Source organism: Mustela putorius, unplaced genomic scaffold (assembly GCF_011764305.1).
Source record: "Mustela putorius furo isolate JIRA1106 unplaced genomic scaffold, ASM1176430v1.1 tig00003863_pilon_pilon_pilon, whole genome shotgun sequence".
In the NCBI taxonomy this organism is placed as follows: Eukaryota; Metazoa; Chordata; class Mammalia; order Carnivora; family Mustelidae; genus Mustela; species Mustela putorius.
This window is the reverse complement of record NW_025422015.1, coordinates 25,393,564-25,418,448: the sequence shown is the minus strand read 5'-3', so window position 1 is coordinate 25,418,448 and position 24,885 is coordinate 25,393,564. Positions and strand designations below refer to the sequence as shown.

The following is a 24,885-nucleotide window of genomic DNA, read 5'->3' as shown; positions in this document are numbered from 1 at the left end:
AAAGATTAAGTTGTTCTATTTTTATTTTTAAAAATTTTTATTTCCCAAAAAACTTGTCCCTTCCTCCAATTTCTTTTTTATTTAAATTCTAGCTAGTTAACATATAGAGTAATACTGGTTTCAGGAGTAGAATTTAGTGGTTCATCACAACAAGTGCCCTCACCCTCCTTTTTTAAAGTAGCCTTCATGCCCAGCATGAGTCCAACACAGGCCTTGATCTCACAACTGTGAGATTAGGACCTGAGCTGAGACCAAGAGAAGGATGCTTAATCAACTGAGCCACCCAAGTGCCCCGTAACAAGTGCCCTCCTTAATACCCATCACCCATTTAGTTCCTCTTTTGCCCACCTCCCTCCAGCAACCCTGTTTATTCCCTATAGTTTAGAGGGTCTTACGGTTTGCCTCCCTCTCTTTTTCCACCTTTTCCCATATATGTTCATCTATTTTGTTTCTCAAATTCCACATGAGTGAAATCATATGGTATTTGTCCTTTTCTGACTTGTTTTGCTTAGCATAATACACTCTAGCTCCATTCACTTCATTACAAATGGCAAAACTTCATTCTTTTTGGTGGCTGAATAATATTCCATTGTATATATATGCACACACACTCATCTTCTTTATTCATTCATTATACCTCTAACTTTTCCCTCTTTCTCAAAGCAACTCCCATCCCCCAGATATATACACAATCAAAAGCATAAACCTTATTAGTCAATTTATAAGTTTCACTAACCTTCTGAAGCTATTTTCCTTTTACCTTATTAACCTTGAAAACTGGCAAGAAAAGTATTTTACGTTTTGCAATTACCAAAACTGAGGTTTAGAGACACAAGAATAGATTATAAATTGCTCAAGTATACTAACAAAACCTAACACATCTTCCATCTTCTAAAACAGCATTTCTCAATGTTTCCAGATCCATGGTCCCTCCTATTAAGAATGTGGGTGACAAGAGTATTACGGGTGACTCTCAGAATTAGGTACTTCGGGAAACTGCCTTAAAGCATCCACAACAGCATGAGATGGTGGCTGAGTGAACAAACAAACCCCTAAATTAACCTCATACCTTTCCAATAGATAATTTATAAATTCCTTTAAAAATGAGCTATTGTTCTATATTTTAGTTCTTTCTTTAGCATCTTTATCTTGGCTTCCAAACTCCCTCCCTGTGCTTTGATTCCAAGTTCTGTATATCTGCACATCTCAATATCTGTTCCACTTTCCTGAACAGCCACATTTTCTCCCCAAAAGAGATGGACACAAGATTAGTAATTTTTTAATTTTTCCAAGTATGAAATTAAAAATAACTAATATATCTAATATCAATATCATTTCATAAAATGGTAATTTAAAATAAAACCAGTAGGAAACATAGTTTGAGGAAAAGTGTTAGAGAAACAGTTTACTTTGTAAAACAATTCACTATATCTATCTTAATTTATCTGATTTCAATTGGAGAGGATAAAACCTCCCCATGGTTCCATATTTCATACCTGTTATTCTCAAGTAGGAAAAGCAAGCCTTCAGCTTGTTTCTTCTGGTAAGCAAGGGAGTTTTCCTTTCTGACATGACACTTTCCATATACTCAGGCTTCAGGAAATGTCCAATCTCATTAATTATGAATAGAGGTAGTGCAATGCTTACCACATTTCAAACTATACATTACGGTTCATTTCATCAAGGCATGTATTGAATATACTGCAGATCTCTTCTTTCCCAAGAATAATTTTAGAAATATAGTACATGTATGTGTATGAAAATAGGTGGAATATATCTCAAAGTTGGATATAAAGGTAAAGAGGATATATGCTGATTGTAATTCTCAAGTAGATTGGTTTAAATAGCTTCAAATAGGGAGACAGAATGATGCAGAATTCTCCAGGAGAAAACTTCAGTGCATACAACAAATCATCATTGTTCATTAATTAATGCTTATTCTGAAAAGGTTCTAGGTTATGCTTGCCTTTCAGAAGGTAATGATGATGGCTTTGTGATTTGACATATCTCACAGAATTAAATGTTTGTGAAACTCTTTGAAAGAGCAATTCTTGTTCAGTGAGGTTAGTATATATTTAATACACCATTTTAATTCAACAAATATAGTTATGAGCTACTTTTCTAAAGATATTATGCCATAAGGAGCATATATCTCCTAAAAATCTTCAAAACTGCTAAACCTACCAGAAAAATCTCAGAATATATGCAGATGCAAATACAAACTCTGATCCTGAAGTATTAACAGGCAGTCTTTTTTTTTTTTTTTGAAGATTTTTATTTATTTATTTGACAGACAGAGATCACAAGTAGGCAGAGAGGCAGGAGGAGAGAGAGAGGAGGAAGCAGGCTCCGTGCTGGGCAGACAGCCTGATGCAGGGCTCGATCCCAGGACCCTGTGATCATGACCTGAGCCGAAGGCAGAGGCTTTAAACCACTGAGCCACCCAGGTACCCCTTAACAGGCAGTCTTAATACTTGCTGGGTTTACAGTCAAAATGGCTAAAATTAGCAAGACAGGAAACAACAAATGTGGGTGAGGATGCAGAAAAAGGGGAACCCTCTTACACTGCTGTTGGGAATGCAAACTGGTGCAGCCACTCTGAAAAACAGTATGTAGGTTCTTCAAGAAGTTAAAAATAGAGCTACCCTATGACTCAGCAATTGCACTATTGGGTATTTACCCCAAAGATACAAATGTGATCTGAAGGGGCACTGTACCCCAATGTTTATAGCAGCATTGGCCACAACAGCCCAACTATGAAAAGAACCCAGCTGTCCATTGACAGATGAACGGATAAAGAAGACATTGCATGCATGTATACATATAATGAAATATTACTCAGCCATCAAAAAAATGAAATTTGCCATTTGCAATGATGTGGATAGAGCTAGAGGGTATTATGTCCCACTAGGTGGGACAGTCTGGTCTCAGTGAAATAAGTCAATCAGAGAGAGACAATTATATGATTTCCCTCATATGTGGAATTTAAGAAACAAAACAGGAGCATAGAGGAAAGGAGGGAAAAATAAAATATGATATAATCAGAGAGGGAGAAAAACCATAAGAGACTCTTAACTCTAGGAAACAAACAGGGTGGCTGGAGGGGTGGGAGGTGGGGGGATGCAGTAAGTGGGTGATGGGCATTAAGGAGGGTACATGATGTAATGAGCACTGGATATTACATACAATTGATGAATCACCTAACTCTACCTCTGAAACCAAAAATACACTTTATGTTAATCAACTGAATTTAAATAAAATTAAAAAGAAATACTAGCTGGGTTTAATAATTAAATAACAAAACTGATATAAAGATGATGGGTAAATAATTTCAAATTCAGAGATGGAAGAATTCTTATACGTCTAATTAAATAGATTTGCTGATGAGTTAATCTAAACATATTTTCAGAAACAAAAAGCCAAATATAAAAGTAAATTTCTGACTAAAGACACTGATAACCTTGCAAGCAAGTGTATTCTGGGTATAAAGTAATGAAACTTTTATAACCTATTATGTAAAACAATATTGCTATTTTAAAGTCATAGTCTATATGTCTTTGTTAAACACTGGACTTCAATTAATTTTTCCCAAACAGTTAAAGAAAAAAGCACCTAGTTCATTCATTTGGGTTAAGTAAGGGTGCCTGCCTGTCATGATTACAACTCTGGTGCAGAATTGCTCATCAGAGCTTCAACATCATTATTAAACTTGAGTATAGAAGACTAATCAAATTCTCCAGGAACATATGATTTAGTGTCTGTTTTCCCTTGATTGTGAATCCCCCTTAAAAATCTTTAGCTGTGACATTTACTATTACTATTGTTACCAGTATTTTTTATTAAATGTCCACATAAATTTATTACTTTAGAGACTTTAATCACACATATTTTTTTCTAAGTTCTTGGCCTACTAGAACCAAGGAACATAAATATCCTATTTAAAATCATTCAAGCTTAGAAGATTCATTAATGGAAATACAGAATAACCCCTAAGTGAGCATTTTCTATTTTCTTCAAGAGAGCAAAAAGCTATTATAGTGACTGAACCCTTGAGCCCAGTTTATAATTTATGCATATACACAAAGGCGATGTGGAACACCTCTTTCAGAAATGCTTTCCTTTGCCCTAAATCTTTACCTTTTTTATCTGTCAAAGATTATTTGAAAAGTCCCATTGTTCTGAAGCCAAAGGCAGCATAATTCTTTGGACAATGAGAAAGAACTAAAGGAGTATTTCCTTTTAATTGAGCAAATTTATGTGCTGCATTTTTTTTCCAAAATAGTTAAAGTGACCTCATAAATTGTGTCCTTCCTCCCACTATGTAAAAATAATTTACCTAAAAACTTCAGGTAAAAAATTTAGATTTAAAAATATATAAATACCACCAAAATATACAAATCTACCTAAATTTAAAAGCTGTGGTCATAAAAAACAGTCTTCCATTTTCATGATGTATTAGAGGCGGAAGCCTCTGAGTTCAATATATCAGGTGATCTCATAACAGCTTTAGAGACACCATTATCCTGTAAATTCCACAAATTTTCCAGGTATTTCATTAGTGCTTTCTTTCCTTCTCAGCTGTAATTCTGAAGATTGTTTACACTCACTTCTCACTCATTAATTTAAATGCTATAATCAAAGGGAGGAAGATGGCAGAAGAGTAAGGGACCTAAGTTTGTCTGGTCTTTGGAATTCAACTAGATAGTTACCAAATCACGCTGAATACCTGTGAACTCAACCAGAGATTTAAGAAAAGAATTGCTGCAATTCTACAAATGGAAAAGAGACTGCTTTTTGCAAGGTAGGAGGTGCAAAGAGGTGAATCCGAGGGAATATATCAGATGATAAAGTATAGAGGAGGGATCCTCCATTTCCCAGCCATTTGGAAGTGGTATAGCAGCAGAGCACAATATCGGAACTTTTAGAAGTTTGCTCCAGTAACGGATGTCCCTGCCTGAAAGGCACACAGGTGGCTAAGCAGGGGTGGAACACTAGATGGGACAGTCTGGTCTCAGGAACCCTGGGATCACAGGAAGACTGAGGTGCCTGAGTGTGGCAGAGTTCCCAGACATTGGAGTGGGGAAGCCAGCTGCAATCAGTGAGCCCTGGAGTGGACTTTCAACTTGGGATCGCCATAAATCATGAACCATGGCATGGTCAGGTGACCCCTCTCTTATTAGGGGCCCAGTAAGTGGCAGAACTGGGGTGAGCCCCCCTCCCTCCATGGGAAGGTCTGTGTGGGTGCCTGCTGCAGGAGTCTTTAGGGTTTGGAGACTCCAAATGGGGTCATGTGTCAGTGTCATGTGTCACCCAGCTCAGTCCCAGGCTGGGTAAGCATTGAGTGTGGACAGAGACAAAGGAGACAGAAGTGATTGACTGCTTTTCTGTGAGGGTGTACTAAGGAGTAGGGCCCTAAGCTTTTGGCTCTGGGACTGGAGATCAGATGCTGCCATTTTTATTCTCATGCTCTAAAGCAGTGCAGAAAGCTTTCAGGGAATAAAACCGATGTAGAGCAATACTGAGCAGATTACTTAGCCTGGTCCCTGGCAAGAGTAGTGTAGTTCCGCCTCAGACAAAGACACTTGAGAATCAGTGCAACAGGTTCCACCCCCAGAAGATCAGCAAGAACATCCAGCTAAGACCAAGTTTACCAATCACATAGAACTGCAAAACTCCAGTGCTAGGGGAAAACAGTATATAGAATTCATGTTTACTTTCCTCGTGGTTCTTTAGTCTTCCAGTTTACTTTTTTTTTCTTTTTTCCTTTTCAATTTATTATTTAATTAACTTTCAGAAGTCTTTTAAAATTTTCTTTCTTACAGTTACATTCTATCCTTACATTGTATTTAAATTTTATTTTTTATATGGAAGTTTTTCTTTCCTTATAATTTTGGGATCTGGTTTTCTAACAGACCAAAATACACCCAGGATCTAGTGTATTGCTCTGATCTGTTCAACTGTCTGATTATATTCTCTCTCTGTCTTTTATTTTATTTTATTTTATTTTCTGTTTCAGATCTCTTCTGATTAGTTTTCTATATATTCCTCTGGGGTCGTTGTTGCTATTTTAATATCTTGTGCTCTCCTTCATCTACTTTTCTCTGGACACAATGACAAGACAGAAAAACTCACCTCAGAAAAGAGAACAAGAGGCAGTACTGACTGTGAGGTACCGAATCAGTATGGATATAAATAAGATGTCAGAACTAGAGTTCAGAAAAATGATTATAAAGATACTAGTTAGACTTGAAAAAATTATAGAGTACAGTAGAGAATTTCTTTCTGGAGAAATAAAAGAACTAAAATCTAATCAGGTTGAAATCAAGAGGCTATTAATGAGATGCAATAAAAAATGGAGGCTCTAACTGCTGGGATAAATGAGGCAGTAGAGAGAATTAGTGATACAGAAGACAAAATGATGAAGAATGAAGAAGCTGAGAGAAAGATAAACTGCTGGATCATGAGGAGAGAATTTGTGAGATAAATGATACCATAAAGCAAAATAATATTAGAATAATTGGGATCTCAGAAGAGGAAAGAGAGAAAGAGGAAGAAGGTATATTTGAGAAAATTATAGTTGAGAACTTCCCCAATCTGGGGAAGGAACAGGCATTCAAGTCCAGCAGGCACAGAGAACCCCCTTAAAATCAATAAAAATAGGTCGATGCCTTAACATATAACTGTGAAGTTTATAAATTTCAGAGACACAGAGAAATTCCTGAAAGCAGCTTGGGACAAGAGATCGTTAAGTTACAAGTGTAGAAACTTTAGACTGGCATCAGACCCATCTACAGAGACTTGGCAGGCAAGAAAGAACTGGCAGGATATATTCAGGGTGCTAAATGAGAAAAATATACAGCCAAGAATACTTTATTCAGCAAGGCTGTCATTCAAAATAAAGGAGAGATAAAGAGCTTCCAGGACAAACAGAAACTAAAGGAATTCATGAACACTACACGAGACCAGCAAGAAATATTAAAGAGAATACGTGAAATGAAGGGAGAGCCCAAAAGTAACATAGACCAAGAAGGAACAGAGACAATATACAGCAACAAATATTTTGTGGGTAATACCATATCTTTCATGGTTACTCTGAATGTAAATGGGCTAAATGCCCCAATCAAAAGACACAGGGTATCAAAATGGATAAAAAGGGTGCCTGGGTGGCTCAGTGGGTTAAAGCCTCTGCCTTCGGCTCAGGTCATGATCCCAGGGCCTGAGATCGAGCCCCGCATCGGGTTCTCTGCTCAGCGGGGAGCCTGCTTCCCCCCACCCCACCTCTCTGCCTATTTGTTATCTCTGTATGTCAAATAAATAAATAAAAATAAAATCTTTTAAAAAATGGATTAAAAAAAGCAAGACCCATAGATATGCCATCTGCAAGAGACTCATTTTAGGTCCAAAGACAGCTCCAAATTGAAAGTGAGAGAGTGGAAAACAATTTATCATGCTAATGGACATCGAAAGAAGGCTGGGGTAGCAATCCTTAAATCACACATATTAGATTTTAAACCAAGGATTGTAATAAGAGATGAGGAAGCACACTATATCATAATTAAAGGGTCTCTCCAACAAGAAGATCTAACAATTGTAAATATTTGTGTTCCTAACATGGGAGCAGCCAATTACATAAATCAATTAATAACAAAATTAAACAAACACATTGATAAAAATAACATAATAGTAGGGGACTTTAACCACCCATTCACTGCAATGGACAGACCATTTAAGAAGATCAACAAGGAAATAAGGGTTTTGAAAGACACACTGAATCAGATGGACTTTACAGATATATTCAGAGCATTCTATCCTAAAGCAACAAAATACACATTCTTCTTGAGTGCACATAGAACATTCTCCAGAGCAGATCACATACTGGGTCACAAATCAAGTCTCAACTGGTACCAAAAGATTGGGATCATTCCCTGCATATTTTTCAGACCATAATGCTCTGAAGTTAGAACTCAATCACAAGAGGAAAATTGGAGAGAACCCAAATACATGGAGGGTAAGAGTATTCTACTGAAGAATGAGTGGGTCAACCATGAAATTAAAGAATTTTTAAAAATCATGGAATCAAAGGAAAATGAAAATACAACTGTCTGAAACCCTTGGGATGCAGGAAAGGTGGTCCTAAGAGGGTAGTATATAGTTAATATAAGTCTCTCCCAAGAAATAAGAAAGGTCTCAAATACACAACCTAATCTTACACCTAAAGGAGCTGGAGAAAGAACAGCAAATAAAGCTTAAACCTAGCAGGAGAGAATTAATGAAGACTAGAGCAGAAATCAATAAAATAGAAACCAAAAGAACAGCAGAACAGATCAACAAAAGTAGAAGACTATTTTTTGAAAGAATTAATAAGATCTATAAACCTCTGGCCAGACTTACCAAAAAGAAAAGAGAAAGGACCCAAATAAATAAAATCATGAGTGAAAGAGGGGAGATCACAACCAACACCAAGGAAATATGAACAATTATAACATAGTATGAGCAACTTTATGCCAACAAATTAGGCAATCTGGAAGAAAAGGGTGATTCCTTGAAACTTATAAATTACTAAAACTGAAACAGGAAGAAATATAAAACCTGAACATACCCATAACCAGCAAAGAAACTGAAGCAGAAATAAAAAATCTCCCAATAAAGAGTCCAGAGCCAGATAGTTTCCTACAGGAATTTTACCAAACATGTGAAGAAGAATTAATAGCTATTCTTCTGGAAGGAAAACCCCCAAACTTGTTCTATGAGGCCAGCATTACCTTGATTCCAAGACCAACAAAGATCCAACCAAAAAGGTGAATTGCATACCAATATCCCTGATGAACACAGACGCCATAATTCTCATCAAGATAATAGCCAATAGGATCCAACAGTATATTAAAAGGATTACCTACCCCAACCAAGTGGGATTTATTCCTGGGTAGTTCAACGTCCACAAATCAATCTATGTGATACACACTACATTAATAAAAGAAGGACAAAAAATATATGATCCTCACAATAGATGCAGAAAAAGCATGTGACCAAATACATCATCCTTTCTTGATTGAAACTCTTCACAATTTAGGGGTAGAGGGAACATACTAATATCATAAAAACCACCTATGAAAAGCCCACAGAGAATATCATTCTCAATGGGGGAAAACTGAGAGCTTTTCTCTTAATGTCAGGAACACAGATGGCAGGGATATCCATCCTCCCCACTGTTGTTCAACATTGTACTAGAAATCCTAGCCTCAGCAATCAGACAACAAAAAGAAATAAAAGGCTTGACTGAATTGGCAAAGAAGTCAAACTCTCACTCTTCACAGATGACATGATACCCTATGCGGAAAACCTGAAACACTCCATCCCCAAATTGTTAGAACTCGTACAGGAATTCAGCAATGTGGCAGGAAATAAAATCAATGCATAGAAATCAGTTGCATTTCTATAAAATAACTGTGAGATGGAAGAAAGAGAAATTAAGGAATCGATTCCACTTACAATTGTACCAAAAACCATAAGAGGGCTGCCTGGGTGGCTCAGTGGGTTAAGCCTCTGCCTTCAGCTCAGGTCATGATCTCAGGGTCCTGGGACCGAGTCCCGCATCAGGCTCTCTGCTAGGTAGGGAGCCTGCTTCCTCCTCTCTCTCTCTCTACTTGTGATCTTTCTCTGTCAAAAAAATAAAAATCTTTAAAAAAAAAAAAAAAGTAAGATATCTAGGAATAGACCTAATCAAAGAGGCAAAGGATCTGCACACTGAAAACTAAGAATATTCATGAAAGAAACAGAGGAAGACACAAAGAAATAGAAAAATGTTCCATGCTCATGGATTGGAAGAACAAATATCATTAAAATGTCCATGCTACCTAGAGCAATCTAAACATTCAATGCAATCCCTATCAATATACCATGAACTTTTTTCATAGAGCTAGAACCAATAATCCCAACATTTGTATGGAACCAGAAAAGACCTCAAATAGCCAAAAGAATGTTGAAAAGGAAAACCAAAGCTAGTAGCATCACAATTCCAGACTTCAAGCTCTATGACAAAGCTGTAATCACCAAGACAGTATGATACTGGCACAAAAACAGACACACCGATCAATGGAACAGAATAGAGAACCCAGAAATGGACCCTCAGCTCTATGGTCAACTAATCTTTGACAAAGCAGGAAAGAATATCCAATGGAAAAAAGACAGTCTCTTCAACAAATGGTGTTGGGAAAATTGGACAGCCACATGCTGAACAATGAAACTAGACCATTTCTTTATACTATACACAAAAATAGACTAAAAAAAGGATGAAAGATCAAAATGTGAGAGAGGAATCCATGAAAATTCTAGAGGAGAACACAGGCAGCAACCTCTTTGACCTTGGCTGCAGCAATTTTTTGCTAGACAAGTCTGCAAAGTCAAGGGAAGGGCAAAAATGAACTATGGGGACTTCATCAAAATAAAAAGCTTCTGCACAACAAAGGAAACAATAGGTTAAACCAAAAGACAAGTAAGAGAATGGGGGAAGGTATGCAGAAATGTCTTATCAGATAAAGGGCTAGAATCCACAATCTATAAAGAACTTATCAAATTCAACACCCTAGGAACAAATAATCCAATCAAGAAATAGGCAGAAGACATGAACAGACACTTCTCCAATGAACACATACAAATGTCCAACAGACACATGAAGAAATGCTCAACATAATTTGGCATCAATTGAACCCTCCTTCAGGATATAGCACAACTATCCTCACAGGTGTTCAAGCCAAAAACCTGAGCAAAATTCTTGAATATTTCTCTTATTTCCAGGATCAACACATCTTTATCAACCAAAGTGAGATGCTTTTGAAAGTAAAAGGGGATGCTACTAATAATTATGATAGGACAAAGGCAAAAAATGGAGTTGTCCTGGGTAAACAGGACAGATGACTGATTACTACACTTTTCTTTCTCATACAGTTAGAGTACTGCTATTTTCTAAATACCTCTTGTGCCTACTTTTCCTATCTCCACCGCTACTACCTTAAGTCAGGTCAACATCACATCTCATCCAATTTACAGAGCAGTCACCTATTAAGTCTCCCCAACTGCACTCTGCCTGTTCCACATTAGCACATGATGTAGCCCATAGTGCATCTGTGTCTTCAACTGTATCACGTCACTCCAATGATGAGAACCCGCCAGTGGCTTCCCACTCCTATAAAGATAAAGTCCATGAAAGCAGGAACCATGTTTGTTTTCCTTAGCATTGCATTTCTAGTAGGGTCTGGAAAGCCACAGCAGTACAAAGCACTGGTTGAGTAAGTAAAAGAACAACAGTAAGGCTGCTTATGGTATCTTATACTGACACACAGAAAATTGCTTATCTTCCTAAAAAACAAGGACAGATTTGATCGATATGCATAATCTTGCTTTGGATGCCAGCATAAGCTTCTGAATTGTTTCTAGAAATTTCTAACCCCTCTGCTAGCAACTATACATACACAAAGTTAACTGTTTCTACCATCTGACAACATCTACCACTAAACCAAAGCGCAGGGAAATTTCAGTCATGGGAAGTACAAGAAACTTGTATCAGAGTAAGGCCCTATTTTAACTCTCAGCTCCTTCTCTTACTTGTTGTGCAACAATGAGTAAGTTGGCATCTGTGAGTTAATATTTTACCTATAAAATAAAAATAACAGTAGCTATATCATACTAGCTTTTAAGAGTATCAAGTGACACCATGATGTGAAAAGTTCCTATAAAATGTGGAACACTGGTACTAATAGTAGTAACAGAGGTCCTGCCACCCTGAGTGGAGATGGCCCAGATGTCAGCCCATTGGGTCCATCACACACAAAAAATTAAAAATTATGAATAGGAGAACTGACAGGACTAGAAAACAGTTTTTAAAAATCTTAACAGTCTCCTGTATAAATAAATAATGGTGAGTTTTGTCAAGTACATGTTATTAATTAAACAGTCTGCCACAGTGGACTTCTCAGCCTTACAGGCATCTTGAAGCATGCATTATTTAACTCCATGATTCTTTGAAGTCCTGTTGCTTCATCATGTCATATGATCTTATGAAACCTGTCCAGTATCAGGGGGTTGGCAATAAAAAACAGGGTCTACTGGAGTTTTCTATAGGTGAAAAATGAAAACCGATATAGTATGTATTTTCTTTTAACCGTTAACTAAAATATGGTTTATTCTTGTTTAATTAAGGTGTAGGTATTACCTGAAAATTTCTGATGTGGAAAATAATAGTTCAGAAGTCTATGAAGCCTTTAAATAACTATGAACTAAAAGTACAGAATAACATTACAAAGATTTAAAATTCATTTCACACTGCTTACACATGACATCTTGTAGTCTTTAATTCTCTACCTTTTAAAAATTTTAAAACCACAGTTTAAGTTTTACATAAAATCCTGAAGAAATGATAGAAACTCTTTTTAAAAAAGTAATAAATTAAGTATCACGTTTTAGAAAGGTACTTGAAGGTTAAAAAACATGTTCAATATTTTTTGCTTCACAACAACTTAATGAAGGTCAAATATTTTACATGTGAATTTTTCATTAAGCTTTCCATTCAGTTAAATTTATTCAACTGGGTAAAGTAGAGCCTTAGTGTTTTCTCTTACTTCTTAAACATGGTTAAATCTATCTGCTAAGTTATGTCTGGAGTCTGTCCTTAATTCTCTTTCAGTGTGTTACACAGACCCAGCTGTCTTGCTTTTTCATGAAGCCTTTCTGCTCTCCTTAAAGGCCTCCTCAGATTTATCCTTTCTAATGCCACAAGAATGAGTTTTCTCAAATGCAAATGTGACTAAATGACTTTCTAAACTGCTTCCCATGGAAGAAGAAAGGCAGAAGTTCTTGGTACAACATAAATGAAGCCTTTAAGGCTCTAATCAACCTTTTCCATCTCATCTACTGACAACTCAAATTCTTTAGGCTATCACATACCCCCAATCAGACAAAAGCACCAGCCCTTCCCCAAATACTCCTCTATCTATTCCAGGGTTTGGCAAACTGTGGCCCCTGGGGTTGTATCCAGCAGATTTGGACTGCAACTATTATATGCTTGCAAATATTCAGCTTCACAAGATAATGTTAAATTATGATCCAATTATATACCCACCAGGTGTTTACATAAACTCAATTTAAATTACATCTTAAAAAAAAATTACATCTTAACACTTTGTATTACCACACTTCATGATTTTTGCCAATTTAGTGGTAGAGACTGACATCTCATAGGCATTTGATTATTGCAATTATCTTTTGAAAAAAAGAAATTATCTTTTGGGATACTTATTTAAAATATTTATACCTATTTCTTCTCTTTGCATGGTGCAAAACTTTGGCTCATATTTTTAGATTTAGTTTTCATCTTTTCTTATTAATGGAAAATATTTTGTGTATGGATAATATCTTTTGTCAGTTACGTGTTACACATACTTTCTATGGGGTGGTTTTCCTTTTACTTTATTTATGACAGCCTGATGAATAGCAGTTCTTAGTATTAATGAAGTCAAATATATCAATCATTTATTTGAATTCATAGAAACAATCTCTTTCTCTAAAAGTTTTAAAACTATGCACTTCCTACTTAATCCTGCATCCATCTGAAATTGCTTTCTGAATATGATATACACTAGGAAGACATTTCAGGTCTGGCCCTCCAATCCTTCACAAATAAGTATTCAGTTATCTGTGGACAATTTTTGAATTTATCCAGTCATCTACAATCCAGTTCTGTCCTATATTCTAATTACATAAATGCATGAATTCAGTTTCTGGATTTTCCATTATTTTGTAGGAGGCAATGATGACATGGTTTTAATTACCACAGCTTTATAATACGTTACATGATGGGCATGTTCCCAGGCCTTGTCCTCTTCTTAAGCATCTTGGCTAGTCTTTACACTTTGCTGCAGCTTCTTTGGATTAAAGTTCAGCTGATTAATTATCTTTACACTTCTGTCAAAAGTGCTCTGTAGTCCATCCAAAGAGTTTTTAAAATTCGAACAATTTGTGCTTTTGCTTTTTGCAAATTGTTCTTGGTTTAGTTACTCTTAATAGCTTATTGCTAAACTTTATGATTTGCACTTTGCCTCTCTGAGTGTTTTGTACACCACTCTTTTGTATTCTGAACAGGACAATCACAATTTCTGCGGTCCTTTGAGAATGTAGATCTGTTGTTTCTACTAACACTGACAGTGAATTACTTCCAGGAACGTTTGGTGACCTTTGGTTGTGAGTTAATGGCTTTATGTTAGTTTGTGGGAATCCTGCAGGCCTAAATTGATCATTCTTTCATCTACAAAAGAACCTGCATCACCTTCTGCCCAGTAACCATGAGGGACCATAGGAGTCAGACTACTTCTGCACTCCTCAAGAGTATCAGCTCTATATGAGAGTTCAGGCTAGGCAACCCTCTTATTACCAACCCAAGCACCTGTGTTTCAATAGCTTCAGCATCCCTTCAAGGACTACCAACCTCTCCTTGTGCTCTTGCTCACTGTTCTTACCTCCATGCATCTACTTTTTTGGGGTGGGGGACAGAAGCAGAATACTAAGTCCTTAGAAACCTCTCCTAGGTACTGTGAGGTTGGTAATGTACCTAAAGATGTGTCCTATCTAGGTAGGCTGTTCTGCAGACCCCTTCAGAGCACCTCACCTGCCAGATTTCCAAAATGGAAGTCAGACCATGGGATTTTATGTTTTTTCTTGAGAGCTTACTCAAGACCTTAATCCTTAACTATCCTCTCATCTCTAAAACAACAGTTAATTATTTGCCCATAACCCATATGTAAAATTGGATTGCAAATATTTTTTAATAGATCTAAAAAATATGCTAGATTAGAAGCTAATTGAGGGCAGATATAATTGTATTCATCTTTTATGTCCAGTGATTTACAGTGACCAGAGGTTTAGTTTAACGAATGAGTAACAAAAATATTCATTTGTCAAAGAGTACCACCTACATAAACGCTTGTATCATACAGCATAAAAGCATGTTTAAAGTTTTAACATTTTTGAAATAAATACATTAACGCTAAGGTTAAGTGAATTAATTTATGAAATCTATAATTATTCTTTAAAACAAACTGTTCTACATAGCAGAAATTGTTATGGAACTTCAATATCTGGAAAAGATAGTGATAAGGGACACTCTAATCAGGTGGCATTAAATATTTTTGTAATAACAAAACCACTGATCCGGGTTGGAGTTCCAGGTCTGCCACATATACTAGTTCGGGGGCCTTAAGTAAGCTACTTAACCACTGTGTTCCTTCATTTTCTTATTGGTACAATGGAAATGATAAAGATACATATCTTCTAGGCTGACAGAAAGTATAAACATGTTAAAATACATAAAATACTTGGGATAATACCTGGGTAATTAATAAGGCCTCAGTAAGTGTTAGGGTAAAAATAATCAAAGTTAGATAAAATCCTTTTTCTAAATCTAAATTTCCAAAAATGGGAGTCAGACCATGGGATTTTATGTTTTTTCTTGAGAGCTTACTCAAGACCTTAATCCTTATCTATCCTCTCATCTCTAAAACAACAGTTAATTATTTGTCCATAACCCATATGTAAAATTGGATTGCAAATATTTTTAAACCATAATTAGTATGAGTTCAAATAAATAGCTAATGGAGAGAAGTCTAATTTCTAAAAACACAGAGATATTACTGTTACCATTCATCATTTATCACATATTTGTTGAATACCTTGGGGGTAAAAAGATTGTACTAGACTAAAAACCAGAAAGAGGAACAAATGCTCCTCCTTCAGAGCATGTATAATCTAGAAGTGCAGCCAAGCACTTACATAATTGTACTTAGTAGCAGAATATGGCAAGTACCAAAGAGGTAAAGGTGGGACTCTGAGGGAGATGAAATCATATCTAGTTTGTTGATATCCTAAAACATTTCTTAGAATCGTTCAACATCAAAGTCCAACTTTTATTTTTTTATTTTTATTTTTAAAAGATTATATTTATTCAGTTGACAGAGAGAGAGAGACAACAAGAAAGGGTACACAAGCAGGGAGCGTGGGAGAGGGAGAAGCAGGCTTCCCACTGAGCAGGGAACCCAATGCTGGGCTCAATCCCAGGACCCTGGAATCATGACCTGAGGCAAAGGCAGACATTTAACGACTGAGCCACCCAGGTGCCCCAAAGCCCAACTTTAATTTTATTTTCCTTTTTTTTTTTTTTAAAGATTTTATTTGTTTATTTGTTACACACACACAGAGAGAAGGCGCACAGAAAGGGGGAGCAGCATACAGATGGAGAGGGAAAAGCAGGCTTCCCGATGAGCAAGGAGCCCAATGTGGACCCGATCCCAGGATTCTGGGATCACGACCTGGGCCGAAGGCAGAAATTTAACAGACTGAGCCACCCAGGTGCCCCCAAAGTCCAACTTTTAGATAAAAAAAAACTTCTTAGATAAAAAAAACTCAGAGGAAGTACACACCGTTTTCATGGTCATGGTATTAGTTATTGACACAATAAAAATATAGCCCATGCTTCCTGACCCCCATTTGGCACCTTCACTTGGGACCAATGTGGTTAGCCATCTAGTTAGGAAGATTTTTTTACCACTGTCTTCTCAGAGAACTATACCAGAGAGGTATCAACCTCAACCACTACTTAACAAAAAGAAACAAAGTTGGAGAGATAGAAATACAAATAAATTGATAGTTAGATCAAACCTTTCCTATAAATACCAGAGATGGGTATATAGATGGATGGATGCAATCTGGGAGTATTCTTAGAGAAAGTTATAAGGGCTTTTTAAAAAAATAAAATTATAAAATGTAAATTCCATGACCCATCTCAAATCCATGAAGAAAAGGCATGGGTTTCCTTCCTTTCACCAATAAATTATTTGTTGTTCCTGGCATGTTCTCTGTTCATTTCTAGGCTCTGATTAAACGTCACTGAACAAGACAGAGAATATCTCTACTCTCGTGCAGTTTGGATCCTTGTGTTGTGAAGCAGATAATACATAAGTAAACAAGCACCTGACAGTGAGAAGTCCATGCCAAAAATTAAAGTAGGGAATGAGATAGAGCATCACAGTGACCTTTTCAGGTTTGAAGGTGAGGGAAGACCTCTCCAAAAGAAACATGGAGGTGGATGATGTGGTTTTTATTGAGATGACGAAGGCTGTAGCCTATCAACAGCAAATACTTTGAGTGCCTATGTTGTAGGCATTAAAGTGAGTTCAGAGATTATGAAGATGTCTAGTTGATTAAAAAAAAATCTTTTTGAAAGTAATAAAGGAGATCAGAGAATAACAGTAGAGTAGTAAGGGCCCCTGACTGGTTCATTTGGTAGAGGAGGTGACTCTTGATCTTGGGCTTATGAGTTCAAGCCCCATATGGGGTCTAAAGATGACTTTAAATAAAAACACAATAGAGCAGTAAAAATTAACTTGAAGAAGTTAAAATAAAAAAAAAAGACAAATAACATAATGCCCTAACCCAGGCCCACATTTATACTGAAGGTACAGGAAAGGTAAACTATAAATGACGAGGAACTATATCTTCCATATAGTGATTAGTACATGCGGGACATCCAAGCAGGAATGACCTATTAAGACTAAAAGAGGTTGAGCTAAGGCTTACTGAAAAGTCAAAGGAGTACGTTAAAACTAATGATGCTGGATCACATATCCATATATGGGGTTTATAGCAAAGTAGTCTATGGAACAACCAAATTTGAATATTAAATTAAGATGTTTATAAAATGATAAATACAGGTATCTGGAGGGAGATGTTTGGTAAAAAAAAAAAAAAAAAAAAAAAAGGTTCATGATAATGTCAGTGATTTTTTTTTCTCCTATAAACTACAGGATCAGAAGAGTCTCTCCTTCAGGGAAAAATGTGGAATATTAAAATCCAGGCAGTGCATGTAATTAAAAGGCAAATAAATGCACTTGACATTTTTATTGGCATAGAACTCAGAATGCCAGATCTAGGCCAGTCATCCAAACATACCATTCAAAGTACAAACAAACAAAAAAAAATGCATTTGAATGTACTATAATTTGAAATATTAGAGAAAGAAATAGAAACCAAACAAAACCTTTAACAGCGCTCAAGTTAGAAGGATGTAGTGTGATCTAAAATAATAAGTATGACTTATCTTTTAACCTATTTATACTTTCCTTATTTGTAAAATGAAGGGTTAAGATTAGCTGCTTTTGGGGCTGCTTTTAGTTATGAATTCCACTTTCATTTTCAGTAGGTCATTTTCCACCAAGGCCTGGATAATTCATTAATCTGGCATATCTCAGGAGAACACACGCATGGTTTAAATCATATTAATAGAGGTTGCACTGCAATTTTCACAGGTGTTTATTTACTAAATTAAAGACTGCCTTAATATTGCACCGAGGAGCCAGATTAAAAAATGATTTTATTTGAGTTCCAGCTTTTCCAGGATAATTTAAAGTCTAAATTATTAATAAATGTTTTAGAATTTGAGATTGGGTTTTTAATCCTAAAAATATCTTTTGGACTTGGGTGAAGAGACAGGAACCACATTTTTAAATGGTTCTTGATAGTCTAAAATGATCTGAGTGTGGACTACATTTCAGGATTTTCTAATCAAAACATCTAGCAAACACTTACACCCAAGACTCTTTAACCCACTACATTTTGTCTACTTTTAGGTAATGAACTTTTTTTTTTTTTTTGAACAGCCAAAGCCCTTCCCTTGTCTAAGCAGGATCCTTTTGGTAGAGAAATTTCAATTTGTTCAGTAAAGCCTTCCCACTCCTTCAATCTCATTTGCCTCTTCTTATATTCCTATGCACTTATTGGTCCTATTTCTTCTCTGTGCTTGAAATCATGGCCTAAAAAAGGCAGGATGGAGTTTTCAGAAGAGCAAGGGTTTCTGAGGTCACCATTCACTGATTATATGGACTTGGGGAAGTTACATAACATCTTTGAATCTCAGTTTCTTTATCTATAAAATAATAATATTCTTCCATACCTATTCTAAGTATTAAATGAGATAATTAAATGAGATAATCTTAAAGAAAGCTCCTAACGGTTAGTTTACTGTATTTTCCCTATCTTTCTTCTTTGTGAGCACACACTAACACCTGCGCTCTCCAGTATGGCTAAGGATTCGGGAAATATCTGACCTCCAAATTCCTCACTTACATTAGCGTTTTAACCACCAACAATCTGCATGCCCCTCTTTGGGAAAGGATTTCACAGTATAAAGGGAAATAGGCTACTTAATCTTTTGCTCACTATTTCCCTGATGCCCATCAGTGGAGCCTTCAGCTCTCCCATACTCTGAACAGTATCTTTTCCTCCTTCATCCCTGTTTCATATTCTACTGCAACCAATTTTTAAATTGGGGGTTTTTGCCATCCCAACCTCTGGTCTCTTACTTTTCTTCCCTTAACATCTAATTCTCAGCAGCCTCCAAACAAGTGACTTCATTTTTCTTTGACCTTTGGTTTACTTACTTTTTCAGTTACCTTCAAATTCACTGAATGTACTGTTCATTTATTTCTCCCACGACTGCTTTGAATTCCTTTCTAAGCGCCTCACTCCCAATGAGTCCTGCTATTGTCAAGGACTTCTAGCTGATGAGAGACAGACAAACCTGTGTATGTTCTGAAGAGATCCCTGAGGATCTCTCAGATGCTATCCCCTATTTGTCCTACTGGATCACACAGCCTGGCTTCCAGTCCTTAGTATTCTCTAGAAGACTTACCTTTCTTGGATGATGATGATCAATCCTTTTCCATTGGCTTCTGTGTGAATTTGCTCTTTCTCATGGAATTCACTAAGCCTTAGATTTTATGAGTGTGCTTCTTTTCTCACTTCCCACACCCCATAGGTTTTCCTATTTGGGGAGTATACAAAGCCAAACTTTTTCAAAGAATATTTTGCTCTTTTACAAAGTTGACACATATACTTGGTAGATTAGGTGTGGATTCCTGTCTCAGCTTAGCTACTTGACATCACTGCATCAACGAACATGCTCTGACAGAGAAGAAAAACTTATAAAGTACTATCCTCTATACAATTTTCTGCATTAAAAATATTGAATTCCTCTTCTTTATAGTGAATGGAGTAGTGGGATCAGCAGAAGCAAGGAAAAAGGAGAGGCATGGCAAAGACTTTCAATCTGGAAAATCAAGTATAATTTGGGGAAAATATCTGTAAATATATTCATAAATTATTAATAATAATATCATGTGTTGGGGCACCATCACTGGATGGCTCAGTTAGTTGAACATCCAACTCTTGGTTTTGGCTCAGGTCATGATCTCATTCATCATGAGATCGAGCCTTGTGTCTGGCTCTGCGCTCAGTGGGGATTCTGCTTGGGTATTCTCTCCCTCTGCCCCTCCTCTGAGCACGTTCTCTCAAATAAATAAATAAATGTCTTTTAAAAAATGTCATGTGCACACATTAACAATTACTCCAAAATTCTTAGCTGAAGACTGATTTCTAACTACCTTGACAAAAAATAAGCTGAAGTTCCAAGTGAAGAATCAGGTGAAATCACAGGATCTTTTTCTTTTCTTTCTTTCTTTCTTTTTTTTTTTTTAAGTTTTTAAATTCCAATTAGTTAACATACAGTGTAATATTAGTTTCTGGTATACAATATAGTGATTCCACACTTCCTACAAGACTCGGCGCTCATCAAAGCAAATTCACTCCCTAATTCCCATCATCTATTTAACCTATGTCCCCCCACCTTTTTCAGCAACAAAGTAATTTCTTCACTTTTGCAACAAAATAATTCTTTCAATTTTGCAAGGATAAAGATTAGCCTTTAATTCTTTCATTTCCTTTTCTTAACTTTTTTCATTTCCTCTAGATTATTTTCACTGTGTTCCATCTCCTTTTCATATCGTATTGGATCTACGAGAGGTCACCAAACAATCTACTTGTGTCTGCAGGAAACAAGGCTCTCCAGTCATCTGCACATCCATGTTGCCTCTGTGGTTTCAAGCTGCATTTACAGGGGTGGGGGATGGACTGGCAAAATTCCACCCACTTCTATTTCATTAGAAGTAGACCCAAAGTCAGAGAAACTCAATCCAAGTAGGCACATGAAGGCTGGCCCTGTCTCCTTCTGATAGCGAAATAAATGGGCCTTGACAAGAGGGTGTGAATTCTCCTGTAAACAGGCAGGTCTCAGGTGATGCAAACAGAGCCCACTATTTTTTTCTGTTTGTTTAATTGTGGACATGTTTAACTACTGATGGGCTGTGGGAATGAGCAGGTTTCACTTAACAATGATGTCAAACCCATGTTGATGGAGACATATTCTATTCTGGGTTTCAACTATATTAAAAAGAAAAAAATATTCTTATCTTTGTAAGGTTTCCTTAAACCACAGAGGGATTTAATAAAGGGAACCAAGCACAAAACAATCTTCCCTGGAAAGGAAACCATACTGGAATTAGGTTCCTCTAGTCATGATATTATATCCCACCTCAATTTCACTCCTTACCCAACTCTAACCTACCCCACAGGCCTAAAGAAATGGAACAGCTGGCTGGGACCTAGGGCTCTAGTTTGTAACAAGAAATGATCCAAAGTGTAACACATTCTTTTGAGGGGACATTGGATGGTTTCTTGAAGGAGTGAGAGTCTGAAGACTCTCAGGTCGCTCTAAGAAAGAAGGAATGGGGAAGGAAGGAAGAAGTGATATCCTTAAAGAAAATCTCTTTTCTTGAGGTGTAAGAAGAGAAGGAGCCTCACTGGTGATAAAGGAACTATGATATATTCAGGTCAGCTAAATTCCGTAATGTTTGTTCCTTCTTCACATACATCTATAGTCTTCCTTCAGGACAGAACCCTGGATAACTAGGCTGTCATTAGAACCATTTGGTCTAGTGGAACAACATGGGATGGGTATGAGGCCAGGAAGGAATGGACCTGATGTCCTTCATTTTCTTGCATTTGGAAAACCATCTGGCTCTCAAAGTGGATCAGCAAGTCATGATCTTAGGAATCCTTTTGGTTCCCAGAAACATTCTTTAAGGAAAAAGACAAGGTAAATGGTTTCCTATTATATGTGTGCAATATAATAAATAAGTTCAGTATCAAGTTTTAAAAAGTGAAAACATTTCCTAGTATGTAAACTAAAACTACATTTCAACTAATCTATGCAAACTACTAGAATTAACAGGGAATTCTAGGCAACCCACCAGAGTAAAGACAAATATTTTTGGTTATTCTGCAGAGTTAAGTGAAGATAACCACTCTTGGACAGAACAGAGAGGGTGCCCAGCTTTATTAGTGTTCCAATTAATATTTGAGAGGAAGGGGGACAACATTTATCTGAGATCATGGTCCACACTCCCGAGAATTTGTGGGATCTAAGCATGGATGTGGAAACCAGTCCCCCTCTTTAGAGAGCACCTGACAACCTCAGATCTCTAGTACTCCTGCGTGTACTAACTTCTGACCTTGAACTCACGCTTTCCTAAAGTGAAACTTTATTTATCAAACTTATCTAGAAGATATATTCATGGTCTTAGCCCCAACAAATTTTCTCTGTTCTCCTTCAGCTGTAGGCCTGGTGTTGCCACTCTTCTCTTCCTGTTGTAGTTAATTTTGTGTTAATTATGACTGGGCTACAGGTCCCCCAATATATGCTTAAACATTATTTTGTGTGGGTCTGTGAGGATGTTTCCAGAGGAGGTTGGTGTCCCCAATGTAGGTGGACTTCCTCCCATCCCCTGAAGGCCTGATGAGAACAAAAACACAGAGGAAGGGAGAATAGGCTCTCTCTGCCTATTGAGCTGAGAGATGTTGGTAGGTCTTCTGCTGTCCTTGGACTGGGCATCAGTTCTCCTGGTTCATAGGCCTTTGGACTCAGACGAGAACTATACTTTTGGCTTCCTGAATCTCCAGTTTACAGACAATAGATGAGGAATTTCTTGGCCTTCATGACTATGCGAATCAATTTTGCACAACAAATCATGATAAATCTTCTCTCAGTTGTTTCTCTGGAGAATCCCAATATACTACCCTTATATTAACTCCACCACTGAATTGGCCCCCACGATGTGTATATGTTCTATATTTTGCAATGGTTTCCCATTAAAACTCTGCTGGAAAGTATTCTTTTCACAAATATGATAAAAACAAAGGAACAAACAGTTTTCATCTAGTCTATTTTAAAACAAAACTATTTGATCTCTTATTTTTACAAATAGAGAACATCTCTAGGGCAATCAAGTAATTCACAGATTTTAGTCTCTGTCCACCCATATTTTTCTATTCCAAATAGGCATTTAACCTACTCCTGAAGTTAAAAGCTACTTAAATATTTCCAGTCCTAACAGTAACTCAATCCTCTAAGCATAAAACATTTCAACCCATATGAACACACTAAAATAATTCCTAGCAAGCACTGTGTAAACATCTGGACAAATCTTATCCTATCACATCACCATGTACTTTAGCAATGGAAAGTCTATTCCAAGCACATGACCACAACTACTTGCATTGTAAAGGATCATAGTCTCAATAAAAGATTATGTTGCTACGGCGTCAGCAAACCATGATCTTATGAACCCTTTTGTTTGCCAGGAACATTTTTAATGGAAAAAAAATTAATGGTTCTCTATTATGCATTTGCATTTATAATAAATGTAAATTTAGTTAACAACTATGAAAATTTATTGACTAGCTTCTCAGTGTATAAAACCAGAACTACGTTTTAGCTAATCTGATAATTTCCAGAATTTGCCAGTAGACTCTGCAGCACTACCACTATTATTTTTGCAGCTCATTAATATATGCTGATAACATGAACAGGAGAGAATAATATGTAAACTGCATTATTTACCTTTTCAGCTAAGGTCACGTTTATTTATAGTACAATAAGTTTACCTTTGACATATGTGGAATAAATTCTATAAAGCTAAAGGAATTTGTCTGTCCTTTTAAATTAGATTATCTCCAGCTATTTTCAAATCCCCAGCAAATAGTGAAACAGAGTTTTGCATTCTGCATGTATGAACTTGGCTGATGACACAGATTTGCATAAGACATTCTTTCCCTATGAGGCCAAGTTTGGTTTTTCTTCATTAGTTTCTATGAATTCACATTCCAAAGTTTCTGATTCAGACAGACTGTTTTCTCCAACTTTTGTTATATCAAAGTTATTTAAACTGAACCTCAAAGGAGACAAGGCATTCGTATAAATCTTTTGCTAAGTTTTCTACCTTATAGAGGAAGAATACGTAAACTCAATTAAAAGAAGTCTACATTCAACGGTCTGTAGATGAGAAAACCCTGGTTCTATCCATGCTCCAGATACAATGCTGACTAAACAGCTATACCTCAGGGAAAAGGGCATAAAATAATATTCTATCCATATATTTGTTTCCAATTGCCATCTAACAAATTTACACAGACTTGGCAGCTTACAACAACATGCGTCTATGCTCATAGAGTTCTGGGGACTGTAAGTCCAAAGCAGGCTCATGGGGCCAAAACCAAGGCACTGGCAAGGCTACACTCTCTCCAGAGGATAGGTTTCTTCCTCTGCTTCTCTTGCTTACAATGTGCATGATTGGATTTAGGGCCCATCCGGTTAATCCAGGACAATATCACCAGATCAAGATCTTTAACTTCATCACATCTGCATATACATTTTCCTATGAGGCAACATTTACAGGTTCCAAGGATTAGGAACTGATATATTTGGGTAGCCCTTATTCATAAAACCTATTTGCTGGGGCACCTGGGTGGTTGAGTCGGTTAAGCATCTGCCTTCCATTCAGGTCACGATCCCAGAGTCCTGGGACTGAGGCCCATGTTGGGGTCCCTGCTTGGAGGGAAGCCTGCTTCTTCCTCTCAAGGTGTTCCCACTCTTGCTATGTCTCTCTCTGTCAA

General features: G+C 36.8%; 1 protein-coding gene across 7 annotated transcripts in view; it reads right to left on the bottom strand.

Annotated features, from left to right (window-relative positions):
- The window catches only part of PTPRK (protein tyrosine phosphatase receptor type K), a 563,647-nt gene that overhangs the window by 42,394 nt on the left and 496,368 nt on the right, over positions 1-24,885 (bottom strand). The window lies entirely within an intron of this gene.